We start from the raw sequence: 10,946 nt of genomic DNA, 5'->3' as shown, positions 1-10,946 counted from the left end.
TACTTAACTAGGAGAATCAATAACACTATCTGGATTCTGAGTTCCTATAGAAGCCCATCATTCTGAATTTCAAAGGATAAATTGAAATGCCAAAACTGTTCAGAGGCAAAAAGCTAAAGCCCCGCTCATCTAATTAATACTGATCTTCATATATGTTTTTGGAATTCATTGCATATTCTCTTCTTGCTGAAATTGAGGGACCTGAGCAAAAATCTGATTCAGAGGCTGAAAAGGACTGCAGATGCTGTTGGATTCTGACCTCCCTGCACTCGAAGTGGATTTTCTGGAGCTACAGAAGCCCAATTGGTGCGCTCTCAATTGAGTTGGAAAGTAGACATCCTAGGCTTTCCATCAATATATAATAGTCCATACTTTTCCCGAGATTTGATGGCCCAAACTGGCGTTCCAAATCAGCTCAAAACTGTCCGGCGTTAAACGCCGGAACTGGCACAAGAATGGGAGTTAAACGCCCAAACTGGCACAAAAGCTGGCGTTTAACTCCAAGAAGAGTCTCTACATGAAAATGCTTCAATGCTCATCCCAAGCACACACCAAGTGGGTCCGGAAGTGGATTTTTATGTCATTTACTCATTTCTGTAAACCCTAAGCTACTAGTTCTCTACAAATAGGACCTTTTGCTATTGTATTTTCATCTTTTGATCACTTTAGATCCTTTGATCATCTTTGGATATCTAGTTCTTAGATTATTGGGGGCTGGTCTCTCGGCCATGCCTAGACCTTGTTCTTATGTATTTTCAACAGTGGAGTTTCTACACACCATAGATTAAGGTGTGGAGCTCTGCTGTACCTCGAGTATTAATGCAGTTACTATTGTTCTTCTATTCAATTCATCTTATTCTTGTTCTAAGATATTCATTCGTACCCAAGAACATGATGAATGTGATGATTATGTGACGCTCATCATCATTCTCACTTATGAACGCGTGCTTGACAACCACGTGACGAGCTTCAAACTCGCGATTGTGGGGCGTTAGTGACAGACGCAAAAGAATCACTGGATTCTATTCCGACATGATCGAGAACCGACAGCTAAATAGCCGCGCTGTGACAGAGCGCGTTGAACATTTTCACTGAGAGAACGGGACTGTAGCCATTGACAACGGTGATGCCCAACATACAGCTTGCCATGGAAAGGAGTAAGAAGGATTGGATGAAGACAGTAGGAAAGCAGAGAGACGGAAGGGACAAAGCATCTCCATACGCTTATCTGAAATTCTCACCAATGAATTACATAAGTATCTCTATCTTTATTTTATGCTTTATTCATAAATCATCTATAACCATTTGAATCTGCCTGACTGAGATTTACAAGATGACCATAGCTTGCTTCATACCAACAATCTCCGTGGGATCGACCCTTACTCACGTAAGGTTTATTACTTGGACGACCCAGTGCACTTGCTGGTTAGTTGTGCAAAGTTGTGATAAAGAGTTGAGATTACAATTGTGCGTACCATGTTGATGGCGCCATTGATGATCTCAATTTCGTGCACCAGTATGTGTGACATGCTCCACGTGCAGAAAATGTAGAAAACACTATAGGTGATTTCTGGGCTGTTTTTGACCCAGTTTTCAGCCCAGGAAACACATATTAGAGGCTGCTGAATGGATGACTCAAGGGAACACTTCCTGTTACTTCCCAAGTCAGGTGTGGGTCCTACGAAGCAAGTGGTCCCCATCCATCACTTGAAGACTTGCTGATTGCCATAATTAATTCTGATTTAAATTTAAATATTATAGGAAAAGATATTTTTAGTTAGAAATTAGATTTTAAATTAATTAGGATTAGATATAAAAGACAATTCCATTCTATACCAATTAACATTACGTACTTCAGAGTTTACCTGAATCCTAGTTTTCTTCTCCGAGTCATGAGCAACTAAACCTCCATTGTTAAGGTTAGGAGCTCTATCTATTGTATGGATTGATACTATTATTTTCTATTTTAATTCATGTTTTGATTTATATTTCAAGAATTGTTTTCGTTCTTTATTTTATGAATTTGGGTGGAACGGAAGTATGACCCATCTTCTAATTGAGTTCTTGTATAACTTGGAAAAGCTCTTTACTTGAACAACAGCTTGAAAACAATTTCTCCTAAATTTTAATTATTTGGATTTAATGGGATACGTGACATATAATCCTCTTATTTTTGGATAATTAGAATTTTTATGGCATACAAACTGGAATTTGATCATCACCCTCTAATTAGAATTAATTGACCAAGGAATTGGCAGTTAATGAATTATAGAGGAGACTAGGAAGGTCTAAGGAATTAGGGTCTAGTCACATATAGTTTGCCATGAATTAAATCTTGCATGATTAAAATATAGTTAATAAGAAAAGTCTATCTAAAAAATAGACAACTCTGAAGCCTTAACTATTTTCTCCCATATTTTATTTCCAACTTATTCTCCTACTGTCTTCAAACTCTTAATTTACTGTTTAATGCTCTTTGAATACCCAACACTCTTTTCTGTTTGCATAACTAATTGGTTTAACCAACCATTGTTGCTTAATCCATCAATCCTTGTGGGATCGACCCTCACTCACCTGAGGTATTACTTGGTACGACCTGGTGCACTTGCCGGTTAGTTTGTGGGTTATAAATCCCGCACCAACAATTTTATTTTGTCTCATGAATATCGGAAAACAGGACATAGCAGATAAGAGGAAAGCTAACACCATCATGTATCCTGGTTCGGTTGCCTTGTGCTATGCAACCTACGTCCAGTCTCCATCACAATAGTGGTGGAATTTTCACTAAAGTTAAAGTATTACATACACCAATTCTACAGGAGTGACACAATTCTTTCACACTCAAGTTCTAGCCTAACTTGACATTGGCTATGCTAATACCTAACTCTTCACTCTTAGTGCTAACCCAACTAAGAAAGGGATACCTAACAGGTACAAGATACAAGATACTTAATCAACCTAAAAAAATATGAAATAACTCTAGATTTTTCTCTCAAGTGTATCACTCAGCCTCTTCCACTTATTGGTTTTTACTTGAACTTTCTCAATATGCCTTTTCACTCAAGAAATTACAGAAAGATAAACATTGAAAATAAAATACAATCTGTAAAAACATGAAGGAAATAAACTCTTTAACAGCCTCTTTGCTATGCGATAAACTAGATTTGCATATCTCTGATTCAGTTCTTCATATTTGGCGGAATGCTCCTTTGAAAGAAAGCACTGTCCAAGTAGATGAACCACTTCAGAAAATTTCTTCCCAGAACAAAACCTCAATACACTGGGTTATCTCTTCTTGCCTTCACTTTGAAGTAATTTTCCTATTTGTATCTTGCTTGAGCCACGGCTAGGGTTTTAGCTCCTTGGTTTTTGAACCAGCTGGAAATTAGCCTTTTTGTCTTTCATTCATCTACCCAAAAAATTAGGGATTTTGACTTAGAACTAAGCCCCGTAGCAGACACAACAGCAACAACCTTTGTCTCTCTCCATCAGTTTATCAAAATCTAAGCTATTAATCTTGTGCTTTGGCTCCAAGAAACAATCTCATTCATTGATTCACAGCAGAAAAAAAATAGACACCACTTTCTTCCTTTTTTTTCTGAAATGGTATGTGTAGAAGAAGGTAGGTTTCAATCAAGCTATCAACATGCATATAAGTGGAAACAATCTACCTTTATCTTCTGATTAAGCTAGAGGATCCCTTTGCTTTTGGCTTCATTGATTTGACCTTTTCTTTAAGAAGCTTCTTCTTCTTTTCTTCTTTGTGTATTGTCTGAAAGACCAAGCTTGCGACCAAGAACTCTCCGTTTCTTTTAGGATGTGAACCCTAGCATAGGCATCTTGTCATGCGTGAGTGAGAGAAGAGAAGAACGAGAACAGAGAGTTGGTTCTGTGGAGAATGGATTAGTTCAGATGCAAATGAACTTTAGTTACTTGGTTAGCCACTAAGTTAGATAAGGAATGGACTTGGATCACCTAAAGGAATTGCTTATGAATATGGGCTCACTTTATCAAATTTTTAGGCCTTTGTGATTAGGCTTTCTCTTTCTTTGTTCTTTGATGAAATGAGTAGGAAGGACGAAGCTCTCTTTCTTGTGTTTTGTTACTGACCGGAGCAACAAGAGAGAGTGAAGACATCAATCTTGTATGAGAAGCTTGGTAGGATCAACTTGGGCTTGGATTTTCTTCTTTTACTTCTCAGCCCATTTGGTTTCTTCGCTTAGTGACTTTGGACTCTGTTGGTTAGATATTCACCAATAAACTTATTTTTGTTTCCTTCCAATTGGGCTACTGATTCTTTGATTTATGACCTACAACACTTAAACAAACACATTCAAAATTAATTAATCACCCAATAAAATAATGTTTGTCATCATCAATTAAGTTAGTTAATTTCTTAACTCAACAAACTATCTGTAATTTCGGTTCGAAAAAGAAGATCCGAATCATTTTTAGCTTGAGACAGATAGATACCATAATCTGTGGATATGACTTCGAGGTCAAGAAAATAACTAAGAGAACCAAGATTTTTTATCTCAAAAGTGTGGTGAAGAGATGCTTTAAGATTAGAGATACCATCAACATCATCTCCAGTAATGATCATCTCGTCAACATACCAAAGTAGAAGAACAACTCCATGTTCACTTTTATGAATAAAGAGAGCATTCTCATGAGGGCTGCAAGTAAAACCAAGATTGCATATAGTGGTGTTAAACTTTTCAAATCATTCACGAGGAGCTTGCTTAAGACCATAAAGAGCCTTATAAAGGAGACATACTTTTCTAGGTGGACAAGGACCCTTTTTTTTTCAAATCCTCATTAAGAAAAGCATTCTTCACATCCATCTGACTGAGAGACAATTTTTATGGCAGCAATGGCAAAAAGAGCATGAACAGATGTGAGGCGAACAACAAGAGCAAAAGTCTCTTCATAATCAATACCATACTCTTGCGTACATCATTGAATCATGCCTTATAATGATCAATAGAACCATCAGAGCGAGTTTTGATCTTGTATACCCATCTACTACCCACAACTTCTTGATCAGAAGGAGAATTAACCAAGTTTAGAGTGTGTGCTTTTTCAAGTGTCTGGATTTCTTCTTTCATTACTTGCTGCCAATTTAAATTTGTGGAGGCTTTTTAGAATGATGACTTAGGTTCATGGTGATGAAAAATAGTAGAAAAATAATGATAATTAAGAAGATTGGGAGGTAGATTTCTTATCCTAACAAAACGAGTGAGGGAGGAGGCATGATAGCAAGAGTAGGAGCATCGTCTATTCTGGAATCATTAAGCTAAGAGATGGAGAAGACAGAAGAGTAGGAGGCTCGAAAGGTGGACTTGAGATAGAACTTATAGTATCATCACTAGGAAAAAGACTAACATTGGGGTTAGTGAAAAATGGTGACTGAGTAGAATGAATGGACTCAAAAGAGGAGAAACTAGAGAACATGTGATGCACCCAGAATACAATATGACGATATATATGAATACGTTTAGAGATAGGATCCCAGCAATGATAATCCTTATGTTTAGTTCCATAACTAAGAAAACAATACATGTGTGCCCAATGTTCAAGTTTATTATGTTCATGAGGTTGAAGAAGGACAAAACAGACACAACAAAAAATACGAAGAGAACTATAATCTGGAGAAGTATGATAAAGACGTTCAAAGGGAGTCGTGTTACCAGGAATAGTAGAAGGGACTCTATTGATAACATGAACAACAGTGAGAATAGCTTTACCCCAAGCACGCTCAGGACATGAAGAAGAGATAAGCATTGCACGAACTGAGTTAAAAATGTGATGATATTTGCGTTCATTTTTTCCGTTTTGTTGAGAGGTACCAGGACAAGAAAACTCAAACAAAGTACCCTATTCAACAATAAAATTTAAAAGTTTGGAGTCATGATATTCCATAGCATTATCCCGTCAGAAGTTTTTAATGACCTTCGAAAACTGAGTTTTAATCACAGTGGCAAAGTTAATATAAAGTTGAGGCAGCTCATAACAATTAGTTAATAAATAAACCCAAGTACAACATGAATAATCATCAATTAAATACTATAAAGTATTGAGCCTCTTCCATAGAAGCAGTGGGAGTGGAACTCCAAACATTAGAGTAAATAAGATCAAAAGGAGAGCAAGCAAGAGATGAATTATTATGAAAAGATAAAGTTGGTTGTTTTGCAGTTTGACAAAAAGTGTAATCAAAGGACTCGTTATTAACTTGAACTAAAATACCTGTATACATAAGAGGACACAATTTTCCTAAGGAGCTGTGGGCAAGATAGTGATGCCACAAGTGAAGAGTAGAAGGAGATGAAATGGAACAGAGATTTGATGTAGAAGGAACATGAAGGTTCTCAAGCTCACACAATTTTCTGACCTTACATCCAGTCCCGATGATCTGTCCCATCCGACAATCCTGCACACAACAACCAGAAATAGAGAAATTGACATCAAAACCGAGATCAACAAGATACCGACAGAGATAAGATTAAAGTTTAATTTTGGAATAAAATAAGCATCAAGGAGATAAAACCCTTATGGGTCGCATGTAAGAGAGAACCATTAGCAGTATTGACAGAATGTGCATTTATAGTTGTAGACAAAGACAAGAAAAGCCGATGCAAATGAGACATGTAATTAAAATAACCAGAATCAAAATACCATTTAAAATTACCTAGAGGAGTGGAAAGAGCAACAGAGGTATTACTAGAAAAGGATAGAAGTTGCTTAAGAAGAGACTCAATGTTGGATGGAGAGACTGAAGGTGGGTTGAGAGAAATAGAGTTATTGGATTCAATAGCAGCCGCAACAGCAGTAGAAGCAGACACATTCTGAGAGTAGTTGGGACGAGATTGATAATTGTTTTTATATGAACGTGGTGGTCGAGTAGAATAGGTACTAATCAAGTGTCCCAAGAGCTTATAATAATGGCATAATAGTTTTAAACAGATGGAGACAATTGGACCTTTCTGTTTGCATTTACGACATTCAACAGAAGGACAGTCTGAGAAGGAGTGCTCATAATAGTTACAGTTTTGACAAAGTTTACCCTTTCTGTCGGTGGCAGCAAAGACAGTTTCACTCTTAAGGCGAGTTAACCCCAGGCGTATTTCTTCAGACTTAAGACGAGGAAGCACATATTCAAGGTTATGCAGTGGATTCTGGTGAAGAAGAGAAGCTCGAACCGGCTCGTGGTCATCAGTAAGTTCCATAAGGAACTGTATAAGACACGTTCAGTTACGATAATCCTCATATGCCTTAGCATCAACGAAATCTTTAAAAATAGGCTCACAAGAGGTCAATTGATCCCAAATAATTTTATCAGAGCAAGAAAGTCAAAAATTTCTTGTTCACGTTCTTGCTTAAGGCTATAAAACTATTTTAGCAGTTGGTACTGATAGGAGAGGTCAAAAATAGTGTAATATTTTGTCAAATGATCCCATACCTCTTTAGCAGTTACAAAACATCCGAACTATAATTGAAAGCCTGGAGTATTAGTGTTGCAAAACCAAGTGATAATTTGATGATTTTTATTATTTCAATCTACCAATTTCTCCGCAAAGTCTTGCTCAACATCCTCCTTGGATTTGGAGATGCCATCTTTCGATTTTTCAATCACAGTTGGTTTAACAGTAGGACAAACAACATTACCAGTCACATAGCGCTATGATTTGTGGCCTTTAAGAAATCTTCTCATAGCGTTAACTTAATGAGCATAGTTGGAGCTATTAAGGATAACAGGAATATGTTGAAAAACATCTGATTTTTTCATAATAACAGAAACAAAGATGAGAAAGAGAAGAAACTACAAAATTGGGGGTAGAAATCGAAAAAACAAAAGACAAAATCGAAAGAAGCTCACCAAAAAATTTTAGGGGGTCCCACTGTTTGCCACATTAGCAGCCCGGTCAACAGAGGAGTACACATGGTGACACGTGAGAGGAGGTGAAGAACACGTCAACGCTGATGCGACAAGGATGTGGTACGCGGGTCAAGTTGGGCCAAGAGGGACGCGGGTTGAGAAACGGGTCCGTGTAGACGTTGCATGGCATGTGGGACACTGCTGGGCTGTTTATCCTAGGCGTGGATCCAACGATACTGGAGACGTCTGGAGGGAGGAAGAACTTGAAGCGAACAGTGAGCTTCAGGGGGCTCATGACGATGTGTCTAGTGGTTTCTGGATACGATTCTAGACTCGTTGAACTCGTGACGATGAGACGAAGACAATGGTAAGAGCGGCGATGAACCGAAGCGTCGGAAAAGAAACAAAGATTAAGGACAAAGAATACTGCTGGAAGAGAAAACAAAAGGGTTATGAACTAATTTCGATAGAAAAAAAACTTATGCTCTTGATATCATGTTAAAATGCCAATGGTATTGAAATGTTAGCCAATGATATTGAAATGCCACGTACATGAATTAATCCCGTGTTACTGTGGGCTAAGAAAGCGGGGAACTGAAAATATATAGTTGTGAACTTGTGATACGTAAAACCGTTTTAAATGTTTCTATAATCTAAAAGGAAAAAGTTACCAAAAATATCCATAAAGTTTACAAATACTGACAAACATATCTATAAACTAAAGAAATTAACGATGTATCCATGAAAGATGGGTTCTGTACAACAAAAGTATCCAAACCCTAATTTTTGTTATTTTTTAATAAAATTTTCAAGCTATCTCCATCCTCAACTCACTTTTCCAACCTTTCATAATCCAACCTTCACCTTTATAATTCATACCCAAACCTAATCAATCAAATACCAAAAGAACATAAAATTTTTTAAATTCATTCATCCAATTTTAAATTCACTTTAGTAACCAGAAGCAAAAACAACCATCAACCATTAAAAACCAACAAATTAATTCATCCAATTTAAAATTTACTTCTGCAAAAACCAAAAACAGAAGTAGCCATCAACCACATCTTTTGTAAATCAATCTCAGCCTTCATAAAAGACAGAAGTAGATTTAAAAAAAATAGAATAGTATCTTTTTAGTAGTAACTAAATCAATTTCTGAAAAGAAGAAAAATAAAATAGAAAATATTTAAAAAAAAGAAATACCTTTTTCTTTGCTGACTATAACATCGTCGACGGCAGAACCTCCATCAGCAGCCGCCTCCCTTTTTTCTTCGATTTCTCTTGATCTAATCCTCTTTTTGCATGCAGCAGCATCATGACCCTTCTCTCTTTTCAAGCACACGACGATGGCATTCTCCTCGGCTGGGTCAGGCATACCACGACAACGTTCTCCTTGGCTGGAACAGGCGCGCGACGAAGGTGATGTAGTCACCTTGAGTGTGAGAGGGAAAAGCAATAAGAGGGGAGGAGATTGGTGGTGACGGGATAGATGGGTGACAGACGACGGTGAGGACGTAGGAGGAGAGTTCTATGACTCTGTGAGGGTTTGAGAGGGAGAAGTGAGGAGAGAAGAAGTGAGAAGAGAGGGAGCGACGGTAGAATAGGATTAAGGCGGGGGTAATTTGAGAATTTATTAAAAAATTAACAAAAAATTAGAGTTTGAATACTTTTGTCGTACGAACCCATCTTTCATGGATACATTGTTAATTCTCTTAGTTTATGAGTATTTTTGTCGCCGTTTGTAAATTTCATAGGTAGTTTTAGTAGTTTATTCAACCTAAAAATCTAAAATTTGAATATTAATATTTAATAAAATAAAATAAAATAAAATAAAGAGTATAAAAATTTATATAAAATAATATATGTCAATCTAAAAAACAATTTTATATAAAAACTATAAAATTTAGTTAATATGTATCTTAAAAATACAAGATAATTTTTTTTCTTCCAAAGTTAGGAATAAGACTCGAACCTGCGATCTATAGGTGAGTATAAGAATTAGGAAGACTATGTTATTTGAGTTATAATTTGTTAGCTACATGATAAATTTTNAAAAATTAATTTATAAATTTAACATATATTTTTAAGATACAAGATAAATAAATTCAAAAAATATATTAGATATATAATTATTTATATATTTTTTAGTCTTTATTTAAATTTTAAAAAAAATAATTTCATGATATTACTTATATAAAAACAAAAATTATTATAAATCATCATTTTTATTCTTTTATAAATATTAAGCTTCCATCCTTATTGTATTCTCACAAATAGTATAACAACAACGTGTGAGATGATCGAAAATATAATTTTAAATTAAAGTATGATGTCATAGGTAAATATATTGATATATTTGTAGCTTATAAAAATTCTAAAAATTTAAAAATAAATGCTACTTTTTAGGAATTAATTTTAATATGGAGATGAAAGTAGTGTTTTGGTTGAATATTGATATTATATTTATATTATAGTATTATGGATGTGTACAAAAAATATTTATACGTGTCGATCAGAATGTTGACACATATCTAACACGTACCTTCTACCAGAATAATGACACATGTTCAATACACAATTTATGTGTTGACTCTCCAATTTTCACTACAAAATCTATTTACTTATAATTACACAAAATAATTTTATTTTCAACAAAAAAAATACTAATTTTTTTATTTAAAAAAATTAGCCGCTACTTTCCAGTATAATATAATTTTAAAAGGGAAAAATGTCTAAAAAGAACTTGTACCGGCCACTTCAAATTTTGGAAAAGCTACCAAAAATGCTTTTTGTGAGAAATATATATCACCACAATTTGAGGGAAAAAAAACTTGTACTGCAAAGTGCAAAGCGATTATTATTCTCGAGCCCCTTTCCATAAAGCCTCTCTGACTATTCCGAATATATCGCACGTTTTTTTTAACTTGTGACTATTTTCTCTATTTATTGCCGTTATTTTCAAAATTAATTATTTGAATGTCGCGATTTAAATTATATTACTAACATGCCACTATTTTTATATAATAATTAAATATTTTATTCTGTGACAATTTTTTTATATAAATTTTAA

The sequence above is a fragment of the Arachis duranensis genome, chromosome 5 (genome assembly GCF_000817695.3).
Source record: "Arachis duranensis cultivar V14167 chromosome 5, aradu.V14167.gnm2.J7QH, whole genome shotgun sequence".
Classification (NCBI taxonomy): Eukaryota; Viridiplantae; Streptophyta; class Magnoliopsida; order Fabales; family Fabaceae; genus Arachis; species Arachis duranensis.
The sequence above is the reverse complement of the archived record's forward strand: the minus strand, read 5'-3'. Positions refer to the sequence as shown.